This window comes from Neophocaena asiaeorientalis, unplaced genomic scaffold, assembly GCF_003031525.2.
Source record: "Neophocaena asiaeorientalis asiaeorientalis breed wild unplaced genomic scaffold, Neophocaena_asiaeorientalis_V1.1 scaffold275, whole genome shotgun sequence".
Taxonomy (NCBI): Eukaryota; Metazoa; Chordata; class Mammalia; order Artiodactyla; family Phocoenidae; genus Neophocaena; species Neophocaena asiaeorientalis.
Window position 1 is genome coordinate 7,668,223 of NW_020173679.1, and position 13,561 is coordinate 7,681,783.

At 53.7% G+C, this 13,561-nt stretch overlaps 1 protein-coding gene across 1 annotated transcript in view; it reads left to right on the forward strand.

The window, feature by feature from the left end:
* The first annotated feature begins 480 nt into the window (after positions 1–480).
* CASZ1 (castor zinc finger 1) overlaps positions 481–13,561 on the forward strand; it is a 139,349-nt gene continuing 126,268 nt past the window's right edge. Inside the window, exon 1 of the mRNA XM_024749892.1 lies at positions 481–535. The gene's annotated coding sequence lies outside the window, so the exon portion shown is untranslated. The remainder of the gene's footprint in view (positions 536–13,561) is intronic.

Sequence of the window (13,561 nt, forward strand, 5' to 3'; positions counted from 1 at the left end):
TTTGGGTTCGACAGTTCTAACATTCTAACTTGCAGGAAAGAGCTAGTTCTTCAGAGGAAAAGTGGGAAGCAGACTGGCTCTCGGGGTTCAGAACAGGTGAAAAGTAACCCACTCCCGTCTCTCCTCTCTTGTCCCCCCCGCCTTTGCTCGACTCAGTCCGGGGTGGAGAAAGCTTCTCCAGCTGCAAAACGGAGCCGCGCGCTCAGATCTGCTCCGCAGGCCGCGTCCCGCCGCGCGCACCCGCCGAGCTCCGCGGGGCGGTGGGTGGGAAGAAACCGGGAGGGGAAGGTCTGGGGGTGTGAGGGTGGAGCGGAGCCCGGCCCAGCGATCCGGCCCGGGTTTTGCTTGCCACCCACTCGCCCGCTCGGCCGCGGAGAATTCCTTAATCACAGCGGGCGAGAGCAGAGACTGGGAGCGAAAAATCCGGGATCCGGCAACTTTGGGTAGCGCATGCGCGCCCGCGGCGCTCCATCCCAAACACACACACATTTTTCCCCCGGACTTGGAAAGTCACCCAAAGCCGCCCCAAGTGCAGGTAAGAGACTCGGCGCTCCCTCCGCCGCGGCCCCCCCCACGCCCCTCAGCTCCGCGGGCCTCCCGGGGTGCTTCCCCGCCTCGCCCCCTGTCCGGGTGCAGCCCCCCACCCCCGGGGCTGCCGGTTGCAGCCGGGAGCGGGCGAGCGAGCGAGCGAGCGAGCCAGCGAGCCAGCCAGCCAGCCTGAGAGCGGCGGCTGCCACCCAACTCCGGCCGTGCGGGAGGCAGGGGGCACGGAGGGCTGGCACCCGGGAGCGGGGCGGCGCGTCGCCCGCCGCGGCCAGGGAATGCCCAGCGCGCGGCTCCGGGGAAGGGGAGGGCTGCTGCTCCTGGGGGTCACTTACTCCAACTGAGGGGGCGGCGGGGTAAGGGAGAAGAGGGGGAGGTGCCAGGCGCGAGTGCAGGACTTTGCAAATAGGGTGGGGGCGCCCCCCGCGCTGCGGGCTCCGGGGGGGGGCAGGTGCTCGCCAATACCCAGTAATCACTCCTTCCCCCTACGCTCCCCCCCTCAGCCTCCCGAGCTGCAGGGGTTCGTGCGCTCTCCAGGGCAGAGAAGGAGGCAGGGGTGAGGGGCGCCTGGGGTGACTTTGCAAGACTTTGCTCAAGGGAAGGGGGTGGGTGGGGAACCCCTCCAGCCGACTCTTGTGCCCCAGTACCAGGGTGTAGGTGCTACCGGCAGAGGTAGGCAGTGTTCACTCAGGCGCGGGGTGCCAGGGGGTGCCTCCTGGTGGGAAAACGAAGGCAAAGGTTGCTTGGCTTGGGGGAGCGGCGCCCCCTTTTTCATTTGTGCCTGGGAAGTTTGTCTCAAGTGCGCTGCTCCGGGCGCGGCAAGTGGAGCTCCTCACTGCCCCCCCACCCCCCACCCCAGCCTCTCCGGGTGCAGGGCTGGCAGTGCTGGGCACAGGGAGCCGGGATGCCGGCTCAGGGCCGTGTGACTGTCGGCGGGAGCCCGCCTGAGTCCCGGGAAAAGTTCGGGGGAGTTGCCGCGGTTGTCGTGTGCTCTGGGAGAGAAGTTGCGCCCGGGGACGTGGGATGCCCGGCTGGCGGGCCGGTGGGCGGGTGGAGCCGTGCACTCTCAGGGGGCTCAGTCGAGGTGGGCGAGGGTCTGGTGGGGTCTGTGCCCCCAAGGGTGGGCTTAGGGTGACCCCGGGGCTCAACAGTTGGGGAAAGGGAGCCCTGAATCCAGGGCGCACGGCTAAAATAGGCACCAGGCGGAGGACAGAGAATGGTAGCTTGTGGGAACACGGAGGGGCACCGAAGGGGAGAGGGCCGGGCTGCCTGGTCACTTGGGGTCGAGTTTCAGGGCACAGGAGCGCGTGGTGGCTGGTGGAGGAGTGTCGGGGAGCGGGGCTCCAGGGGGCGCACGGGAATGGGGGATCGGCCGGACCGACAGTCCCGGGGCAGGGGGCCGAGTTGTGCGCCCGGGGTGAGCCGGCCGGGCGGAGCGGCGGCCGGTTTATTTTTACTCGGTGGCATTTGCAGAATGTGCAGCTGATGGCCGTCGGCCGCCAGGAAGTTTTGCTTTCTGTTCTTTCTCTCTTTCCGAAGCCAGCGCGGCCGGCAGCGGACGGGCTGGGGAGCCGGGCCTGGGAGGGGAGGGGGCGGCCCTGGGTTGGCAAGGTATGGGCAGGGGCGCACTGGGGCGGCGGGCGGGGGCTGGCCGGGCGAGGGCGGCGGGCGGGCTCTGGGCCGCTGCAGAGCTTTTGGGCGAATGTCTGTCCCCAGCGTTGGAAGCTCCTCGGCGAGGGGAACAGGTGTATGCGCCGTCAATCACGGCGGGAGGGACACTTTGGGGGCGTAGATTAAGATAATAATAATAGATTTTTCTCTAGGGGGTGGGCAGAGATTCTTCCTACAAGTCATCCCCGACCCGGGTCCGGAGTTGGGGGAGGAATGGAGTGCCGAGGGAGGCAGGGGGACGCTTCACCCTTCCACACAAGTTTCTTTCTCCTGACCCGGCTTCAGCTTGGGAAGCGGGCCTTGGGTGCGGCGAGGACCTCCTTCCCGTCACGATGGGGAGGGGGCGGGCGCGTGTGCGGTGTGTATGATTTGTCCACCAGCAAAGCAGCAAAAACACCCCTCCAACGTGCCTGGAGCTCCCCCAAACCCGGCTGGATCAAGGGGCAACCCGGGGTTATGCGTCGCTGCCCGGGCGGAGCCTGGGGCCACGACCCTCAGAGCGTGTGGTTGTCCCGCCAACACCCCGTACACTCAAAGAGATGGGGGCGGCGAGGGGGAAAAAGCCAGGATAATCGCCGGGCAAAGTTGGTAAATGTAGGGCGTCTCAAAGCTGGTACAGACGCGCGATGAGAGCGCGCGAGGAGACTGGAAAACAGATCGCCGGGTAAATTGGTGCGCCTGCCCGCCTACCCACCCCACGGCGCGCGCGTGCGCTCGCACACACACACACACACACACACACACACGCCACACACATGCAACACACACACACACACACACACACACACACGTAGCCGTCCTAAAGGGAGCTGTCCGGGCTGAGCAGGAGCAGCTGCGCCGGGCGTGGTGAGGGGGGTAGTTGGTCCCCGGGGGCTGCGCCCGGGCTGCGCTCCACGTGCCCAGAGGGGGCGCTGGGCCGTTCGGCGCCCGAGCGCAAAGCTCCGGGTTTGCGCCCTGGTGGCGGCGAGGCGGTGCGTCCCGGGCGGGCGTCGCGTCCCGCGCCATCTCCAGCGACTCGCACTGCCTCCGCTGACGCCCAGCTGCTTTCCCACTTCCCAAACTTCGGCATTATGGTTTTCACCTCACTCGAGCTCTGAGACCCTCTCCAGGGCAGGGTGGGGAACTTTTCGCTTCCCGGCAGCGGCCACGGCCTCTCTGCCCGGAATCCGGCGAATTGGAGAGATTGACTCCCCCCCCTCCATCTTGTTAGCCACCTTAGAGGCGGTTAACGAGAGTTTATGGGGAATATTGTTGAACTTCAGTAATCAGGTTTCCAGCGATCTTATGCCTCCTGTTTAATTTATTAGACTAGTTATTTATTCTGTTGATGATAATCTGTTGCTGGTTTCTATGGAGATGTTAAACTGATCTCTTTCAGAAATCAAACTCCATATGCACTAAAACGTTTAAAGGGGCAGTATCTCTCTCCTTTTTCTTTTTCCCTGACTTTTGTTTTGTTTTGTTTTCTAGACTTTGCACCTTGCAGACACTTTGCGTCTTTCTCTGAGTCTCGGTGCATTTTATTTCCTTCTTACGAAGGAGAGAAGCCCGGAGACTCACGCTTTGTGGCAAGTACAGCTTATTATGGCTAGAAGAAAGCCAAGGCTTTGATCCCTAAGTTGCATCATCATTTAAAACAGATCATTTCACCACCACCCCCCTTCTCCCCCATAATATAAGAGCAAAATTCTTTCAAGATCAAAGAGTTCAATCTAAAAAAAAAAACAACAAACTGTTGTGAAAAAAAAGGAAGTCAGTCAAATGTGAACCTCTCCTATATATCTGCTCCCCTTGTGTTTAAAGAATTTTTTGCATAAGAAAAACAAAACTTGTAGCTCAGCTAATTTTTCATACTTATTAATAGTTTATCATGCCCCCCCACACACTTTTTTTAATTTAAAAAGAAGTTCAAAGTTAGATTTCTCTGCCTGCGGGGGTTGAGGTATATTTGCTTCTCTTTTAGATCCTGACCATCTGTTTTTGGAAAATTAGCCTCTGGGAAGAGGGGAAAAGGAGTTTTTACTCAAACCTAATGGAGTGCTTTAAATTTTTAAAAAATATTCTCACCCAAATATTTTAAAGTCTCAATTTTTCCGGGAATATCAGTAACCTCTGGTGTATGAGAGCATATCAACTTTTCCTCCTTTTCCCTCTTCCCCTCTCCTCAGGTATTTTTCTGTAGACTTGTGACTTTGAGGGGGTGGGTACAGTGAATTAAGAAAGTAAGGCAAAAAAAAATTATCTTGGTTTGTGACACTCTGAAAAATTGCAAACCCACTCTGAACTCAGATATTTATCACGCTGACAGATATGATACAAAGCGATTGCATTTCCTAATGATCCTCTGGGACTGAGTTGTAGGTAAAACCATTTAATGCATTTTTAATATTAAAGTAAGGCCTGGGTTCCATTTTCTTGGAGGTGGGGGAAGTGGATGTCCCTCTCTGGAACTGATGCTTTCTGAGTGTACTGTTTTGTTTTTCAGCTAGAGCCCACCACCTTCCACCCCTTCACATTTCCACTTACTTTGGGGAGGGATGAGCCGCACACAGGGCATTTGGCTTTTATAAATAAATTTGTATCTGGCCAGAAGATCCAATGCTAAATAAGAGCACACTTTAAAAATAAATAAATAAATAAATAAAAGAAAAATACAAACCTCAGACTCCACCCCTGCTATAGGAAATAAAACAGAGGCAATACTTGACTTTTTTTTCTCCTTCTGCCATCCTGGTTCTCTTTTATATTATTTTATTTTGGAAGAGGGTGGAGTGGTTGTTGCTTCTCAGCTCAGAGGAGACAGGACCCATTCCTGTTATTTCTCTCTCTGCTGTATTTTAAAAATGTGTTTGATTTGGATTGCAAACAGAACAGGCTTACCGGTAGAAAAGAGCACTGTGGCTTTAAACTCACGAGTTTGCATATTCTCCTTGTATCTTTCCCCTTTGCTAATTATTGTGTTGTTTTCAGAGCAAATATGTCATATCCATGGCGACCGGGCAGGTTTATTGTCTTTCTGAAGCAATAGCTCACATAAGTAATTAATGACTTTCTTTTTTTTCCTCTGGCTTAGGTTAAACAGATCATTCAAGGAAAGTCATATCTCTCTTCTCTCCTCTCTCTCTCTCTCTTTCTCTCCCTCTCTTTTTTAGCCCAGTGACATAAGAACATGAGTTAGAACAAGAAAATACTTTAACCAAGAAGTCAACAGCTTATTTTCCCCCATTTCTTTTAAAAGCTAAAGTGTCAGCTTTCAGACATATGAGGCTGTCATTCTTGCAGCCGAGAGCGGTGCAGTCCACGCGTGGGTTGGAAATCCATTTGAAGGTTGTACAGCAGGGCAAGTGCTGGCATGGGGGGAGTAACCTGAAGGAATTTGTTTTTGAGGTGGGGGGGAGGCACTCCAAAATGAGTATTTCTCCTGTATTTAGCGGAATTTAATTAAATTGTGTACAGGAAGGAATTAATGAGTCGGTAGTAATGTCGTCCTCATAGTCGTCGCCCACCACCCCACTCCGGCCCCCTTTTCCCAGTCTGGTTAATTGGAAAGACAAAGTTTTTCTTTTCAATTCACCTTGAACTTCAGCTTTCTCCAGCCTTTGTTTCAAGTGCTTTTTCCTAGAAAAGTACCTTTTGGAATCCCTTCTGGTTAGTATTTCTAGTAATATAGCGGGAGTTTGTTTTTTCCCTTTAGACCTACACCTCAGAGCTGGTTTCTGCTTCTCAGGAATCAACAGCTATGATGGTTGATTATGACTTGGATTTTTAAACTTTTTTCTTTTTTTGGGGGAGGGCAGCTTTTGAGGATGTAAAATGATATAGATGGCCCATCTCTCTTCCGTGTCAGGGAGGGTAGAAGCAATGTTTTCCTTTAAAAAAAAAAAAATCACCATTTATGTTCCACCCTTTTCAAATGGACCTTTTGCTAATAAGCCTTATGATGTCACCCGGTAACTTTAGAAATATCCTATGTGTCCAGCTGATATTCTCCAGCAGCCCCGCAACAGACATGCGTTAATTAGGCACATTTATATGCTGTTGCCCCTCTTTTTGAAATTTCAGGTGTAACCAAGGGTCTGTGTGTGTCCTTAAGAAAGGGGAATGAAATAAAGAGAAAAGCATTTATATTATATTTATACCTGGACACAATGAAAAAGGATAGTTCCCCCATCTGAAGTAAGTTAAAAAAGGCTGTGAGTCAACTGAATGAATCTTTAGGCTTTTGGCATTAAAAATAAAAATATAAAGCAGAAGAGAGATTTATTTGGTATCTGGTTTCTGAAGAGGAGAAGAGAAGGCCAGGCAAGTCTGACGCTGAGACTCCAGCGGACTTGTAATTGAGCCCGTAACCTCTTGATGTCTATATCAGAAAAACAGACACGAGCAGAGGGAACGGAGGAGAGGCAAACAAGCCTTGTAGAGGAGGGAGCTCAGGGGGAGATTCACAGAGAGAGAGAGAGAGAGAGAGATTTAATTTATAGACATTTTAAAAACCGTAATTTCATTAGGATCTGTTCTTCCCCTTCTCTGAAGGGCAGCCCGGCAGACCGATAAGGCCAGTCCCTCTGCCGGGATGCGTGGTGTGTGGGTGGGCGTGAACGTGGGCATCCTTTTCAGTTCCGAGGGAGCGTTTGTTTCCCTTCTGCCTACTTTCTGCTGGCTTCCTCATTTTGGAATTTAAAAATCCCAAATCGCCAAAAGTTAGCCGTGGCTTCTGGCTGCCTGGTGGTCTCCCCTGTGGGTGCCGCGCCGCTCCATGAGCGGGTCTGTCTGCTGCCTGGCCTTTGGCATCAGTGCGTCTTCCTTCTGTTGCCAGGTGGCCCGTGGTTCCAGCCACGTGAGACCACTGGAGAGGGTGGGCACCCCCATCTCTGCCCCCTTCAACTTCACCAAGTTAAGTTGCTGTGGTTCGGAGGCCACAGTGTCGGGGGAGCCGGGGGGAAGGGAACGCCTGTCGTAAATTCTGCAAAAATTAATAAACCGTTTAAGAGCTGCCCGTTAACAAGGGTGTACAGGCAGGCCGGGCCTTCTCCTGTTCCCCCTGTTCAAAGTCCAGCAGAGCCAGGGTGGCCGGGACGGTGGGAAGGGAAGGGGGAGTTTGTGTTTTGTGTTTGTTTTTTTTATCTGAATAATTGAGAACAACTGGAGAGAGGGATTTGTTGAATATAAATCCTCAAGTGCCCTTGTTCCATATTGTTGGAATTTTTTTTTTTCCTTTTGGTCTAGATTTGTCCTGTGTGTCTTTGGTGGAAAAGATACGTACAGAAAGAGAGCAAAGGAGGGGGAGGGGGGGAGAGAGAGAGAAAGAGAGGGAAGGATGGAGAAGAGAGAGAGAGGGAGACGTGTGGCTCCTTCGGAACTCGTTATCATTCTTAATAAGTCTTAAGGAATAAAGGAGAGCATTGAGTGTAAATGCTGGGTAATCCTAACGCTTCTCAGGGTGAGAGGAGTCTTGAGGACACAGAGAAAAGAGAGAGCAGAGGAGCGGGTGGGAGGGGGCCCAAGCAGCCCTGGGGGAGTGGCGGGCCCAGGGTCTCGGGGGCTCTGCAGGAGGCCTGGAAGCTGGGGTTGGGGACACCCAGAGGGGCCCCAGTGAGATGGTGTCAGAGATGACACTGGGGATCTCCAGGAGAGGGTGACTTGCTGGGACAAGGAGCAGGGGTGATGGGAACCTCTACACTGGGCCCGCCCTGCTTTGGGTTGGGGTGGAGGCCAGGGGCCACAGGGCCTTTGCTCCCTCCTGGGCGCCGTCTCCCCAGCCAGCTCAGCCCCTGCCCCCTGGCCTCGGGTTCCCAGAGGAGGCCCCGGGGTCTTGTCCTGCTCGTTCTGGCTCCCTTGCATTGTCTGCTCTGGGAAGCGGGAGGGACAGAGCAGCGGCCAGAGCTCAGCTCCGGACACTAGGTGGCTTAGAGGATCTTCGAGGTTTTCCAAGACGAGCAGCCACTGGCTTCCTTTCTCCTCCCCGCTGGTGGGCTCCGCTGTGCCCGTCCTCTGCCGGGTCCGGGCAGCCCTGGCTGACTGGCAGGAGGGCGAGTGGGCGCGGGCCCAGGGGTCATGGCATGGCTCCTGCAGCCGGTGGTCTCAATGAGCAGCTTCCAGGCAAGGCGAGGAGGAGGCCAGGGGCAGCTTCCGTGGGGGGAAGGCAGCCGGTCAGGGCCACTTACAGGAGGGCCAGTTGGAGCTCAGCCCTGTGTTCTCTGCCACTTGGGCATGAGGCACTGCTGAGCCCATGGTGGGGGTGGAGGGCAGTCTCTGCTTCTTCCCCTTTTGAGTTCATGTGCCCCCTTGGAGAATCCTCTTAATAAAAAAATCTCATAAGCATAAATACTGCTCATACTTGGAGGGGTTTCACAGGTCTTATAAACCCAACCAAGGACCCTCTAGGGTCCCTTGCTCTGGTGGACTTCTTTCCAATTCTCCAGGACTATAGTGGGGAGGGGGGCAGTAATGAGGCAAAATCAGTTCTCACCGCCACTACCACCGCTGCCGGCCTCAGTACCTGGAGAGCAGAGCCACGTCAAACTGTGACACCCACTGGGTCCCCGCAGGTGGATCAGGGCCAATGCTTAGGCGCCCATCTGAAGCACCACACCTGATAGGTAGTTGCTCTTCTCTGGGCCAAAGGCCACCTCCCCCTCATCCGGCTGGCATTGTCTCGGGTTCCTGGGGTGTTTGAAGGGTCTTAGCCAAGGTCACGTCAGAACCACTGATTGTTTTCTCTAGGGACAGTGGTGGGCAGGGAGACACAATTCAGGTTTGACTTACTGTAGTCAGGTTTTGTGTGTGTGTGTGTGTTTAAACTCTTTCTATTGGAGAGTAACTTCTGGGGAGCATGCAGGAGGGGGTGCGTGGGAGTTAGAGATGAAGGCTGATGACTGAGCTGGTGAAGCCTGGAGGGAGAGCAGGACGGGTTAATGGCGGGTGGATTCTGCTTTTCTGCTGTTTAAAAGCAGTAATGACCAAATTGCGTGCCCTGCGTGTGCCTTGCTGACGAGATTTACCGAAAGGAAGCTGCGCTGCCTCCCTGCTGCTGGTCTCGGGGGGTGGGTAAGCCTGTGTATGTGTGTGTGTGTAAATGAGAAGACGGGGTGGGGGAATTAGCTCTGCCAGGCTGGCACCCTTCCCCAGCACTAATTGCTGGCAGAGTACCCACAGGGGCTGTGCCAGCGTCTCCAGCTCTGCCCGCCCCCCTCGACCCCGGGGAGCTCAGCTGTGCAGCTCGCTATGTGAGGGCCATTTCCGGGCCCACTAGTCCTGGAGGCTTCTTTGGGAATTTCAGGGAAATCTGATCCTTGGTGGGTGGGGTGACCATGGCCCAAGCCCCAGCATCCCTGGTCTGGCATGAGGGGACAGGGTAAGGCTTAGGTGGTCCAGAGCTCCCCTGAGGTCTAGTTGTAAGCATCAGGAGACCCCATTCCAGTTCTGATTCTGCAGTAAGTCATCGTGTGGCCTTGGGCAAGTCATTCGACCTCTCTGAGCCTCAGTTTCTTCTCTTACCAAATGGCCTCTGACACTATTGCCCTCACAGGGTTGCCCTGACCGTCGGCTGGGCTTGTAGCTGTGAAAGTCCTTTGACATAATTAAGCGTGATGAAGAATTTATCATGGTCTCGTTGTCAAGTGCAAGGTGCCCCCAATGTCAGATGAGCCCGTTTTATATAATATGGTATTAGTCTCAAAGGGGACGCCTATGAATTCCATTCCAGAAAGCTTTGAGCCTGGATGTTGCGTGGTGCTGGGGTTGCATTTTTGTACCAGGTTGTGGGTTGGTTCTTTTTTGGGGGGGGAGGGTGGTAAATAAGTTGTGTAATTCAATCTTTAGAAAATGAACAGTTAAATGTATCAACCTGGATGAATCCCAGAAACACAATGTTAAGCCCCAAAACAAGTCACAGAAATCGCTGGGAGCTTGGGGCTGAGTTGGGGTTGGGTGTTGCTTTTCAGGCAGTATGGGGGAGCCCATTCAGGATGTGCGGTGTGCTTAGCTGTTTTGAGCCATGGATTCAGTGAGGAGCTGTGTATATTGTAGATTATGCATTCTGGAGCCAGCTAGCTGGGGGGTCAAAGTTGCGCCCTTACATCGGTTACTTAACTAGCCTGTGCCTCATTTTTCTCACCTGTGAAATGGGAATAACAGGACCTACCTCCTGGGGTTGGTGTGAGGATTAGATACGGTACGACGTGTAAAGTGTCTTCCAGACCCAGGTAGGGGTGAGTGTGGTCGTATATGCTGCCCTCCAGGGAGTGCTGTGGATGGGAGCATGGAGCAGCCGCTCTCTACGTATCTGGGGGCTGGGACCCTGGTAGGAGTGGTGCACGATGGTGTTGGTTGGAAATTCTGAATTTTGTGTTTTACCTCTCTGGGCTGCCTTGGTATTTTTGGTGATGAATCAGAAGGGGATGAAAAGTAAGACTGTGCCCACTTTCAGAGTCAGAGCCCAAGTGGGGCAGGGGCCCTTGGTCTCTCTTTTCCACTGTGGCCAGATCGGCTGTTCCTGGAGCTTGAGGGGTAGGGTGGGGGCAGACCCTGGGAACTCACTCCGGGTGCCGGTGGCCTCCACCTGTGTTCCTGTGGCCCGGGGGCCTTGTGCTGAATGCCGGGGGTCCCTGGGGTCCGCGAGTGTGCAGAGGCTCTGCTGTGGTGGAGACACATGGCTGGCAGAGGGTTAAGAGCTGCCGCTGGAGTCGGCCTGAGCCCGGTGTGAATTTTGTTTCTCTCAACGGGGCAAATGAATTCCTTTAATTCTTTGTTTCCATGTCTGTAAAATGGGAGTTGGAATTCCTACCTTGTGAGAATTAGGTGGGAGGATAGTGATCGTAGCTGCCACGTGCTGAGGGTTGACATCAAGCTTTCTCTCATGAACCGAGCTTAGCCCAGCGAGCAGCACACAGTAGGGACCACGGGATAAGGATCAGAGGATTAACAGACCAGCCTTGGGCCAAGCCTCAGGTGCGTCCCTGGATGACCTGGAGCTAACTGGAGTGCAGGAGGGCCTAGCCAGGGTAGCTGGGCAGGGGCGTCATGTGGATGGAGCCAAGGTTTAAGCCCACCCTTGGGTGATTCTGCTCTGGGGGCCACTCCCCAGGCATGGGTGGCAGTGGGGAGGGAAGGGTCCGGAGCAGAAACAGAGGAGGCCTGGCGGCAGTGACCTAAGGAGGCAAGGGCATGGGGGCTGTGAAGCAGGGAGCACTGGAGGGGCGAGGGGCACTTATGGAAGATGAGGTGTATGAAACTCCATGGGCCTCTCCCATTTCACTGTGCTATACCCAAACACCCCGGTTCTTGTTTCACTATCTGAGATCTGGGAGCAGGTTAATTTCCATGACGAACCCCAGGCCACGTGCTCCGAGGATTTATCTAATTAAACTGATGCTTTTTTCTAAGAAAGAAAGAAAGGAGGGGAGGGAGGGAGAAAAGAAAGATAGGAAGAAAGCAAGGAAGGGAGGGAGGGAGGAAAGGAGGGAGGGAGGGAGGAAAGGAGAGAGGGAAAAGAAATTGAGGAACAGAAGGAAGGAATGAGAGGGAGGGAAGAAGGGGAGGAAGGAAGGAAAGATAAGAAGGAAAGAAGGAAAGGAGGGAGGGAGACAGATTAGCTGGAGGCAGACCGGTGGTTTTTGAAAGGCCATGACAGAGTGGAGGAGATACTTGATGTTTACGGTGGGGGTCTTCCTGGTGGGCCAGGTTTCTGTCTTCGGTTACTTTTCATGTATTTCCAACATAGCTCTTGGGCTGGGAAGGAAAGGGCTAGCTAGAGGGATTCTGGATGTGTACTGTTCACTACAGTAGCCGCTAGCCCATGTGGCAATCTAGATTAAGTTAAATGAAAAATTCAGTTCTTCGGGAATTCACTGGAGGTCCAGCGGTTAGGATTCCGGGCTCTCACTGCCGAGGTCCCATGTTCCATCCCTGGTCGGGGGAACTAAAATCCCACAAGCCACACGGCGTAGCCAAAAACAAAAATCCAGCTCTTCCACGAGCTAGCCACTTTTCAAGTCCTCCATAGCATGCAGCACAGAGAAGGAACTTTTCCGTCTCATAAAGTTCTATTGGACAGAAGGGTGCTTCCCTCAGAGCCTGGGCTAAACAGATGAGCCCCCAAGGGACAGCGATGGAGGTTGGTGATGGGCTGCTGGGATGGACCCACGTGTCAAAGGGACCTCCCTGTCTGGAGCCAAGGCCTCTGTGGTGTTGGGGCTGCCTTCTGTATAGATTCCACGCATGTTTCCTCTCTCCCAGGGCAGGTGGGGCTAGAGTTCAGCAGAACAGGGTTAAAATCCTTCTCCCACTTATTGTCTTTGTGACCTTGGGCAGCGGTCTTAACTCTCTGACCCTGTGGAACTGGGCTAACGGTGGATAGTACCCGTCTCATTGGGTCCTTGCGATCGTTAACTGAGCTGGTGGGTGTCAGCACTTAGTCTAGTGCTGGGCACATAGCGAGCACTTGAGAAATGGGGACCACTCTTATTATAATCATTATAATTATAGTTGTTGATATTATTTTCATAATGATTATTGAATAGCTTTTGTGGCTGCTAAGTTCTTAGGGACACTGCTTGACCAAATGTTGATTTCTCCATAATCAACACTTTAAATGAGCCCCCTCCCAGACCCCTTTCTTCTGAGATCCCAGCTTGGATCCCTTCTTTCCATCTCTCCCCATCCCTCCTTTTTCCGGCACAAGGAAGAGCTGAAACTGCCCCAGAATTAACTCTTGCAGACCTTTGTATTATACTTGTGAGTTAGACCCCCTACCCCTTCCAACACATGTATAAGCGTGCCCGTGTGTGTGTGTGTGTGTAACACACACACACACACACACACACACTCTTCTCCATGGGCCAAACTACATTAAAAAAAAATAGTTCTGGGGGGAAAATAGGGGAGAGCAGATGTGGCCCTGACAGGGCTAGCTGGGTTGTTTGCGGATGGAGGTAGGGTTGGTGGCCTCTGGGAGGGACGTGTGTGTTTATTCCTGGACATTGCCCAGTGCCCTGTGTGCTAATGTGGATCTGAAAAGTCCCCTGCATTGTGCAGGCTCCTTTCCCCGTGAAAAGGCAATTGAGTCAGTGAGTTCCGAATGGATTGGAGCTGACAGTAAATGAAAATCTGGCAGTGGGTAGAAAACAAGCTCCCCCGCCCGTACCCCCCACCTAACACACACTCGCTCTGCCCTCCCTAAACTCCCAGCGCTTGTTTGGTTTTGAGAGGGGGTTTGAAAATAATTGTGATTCCTTTTGGTGTGTATCAACGTCATCGGCCGGGGTTCTGCTGCAGCCTCCTGCCCCCTTCTCCAGGGATGGCCTAGCCCCCTCCCCCAGGTTGCTGTGTCCCCACCCCACCCCAAACT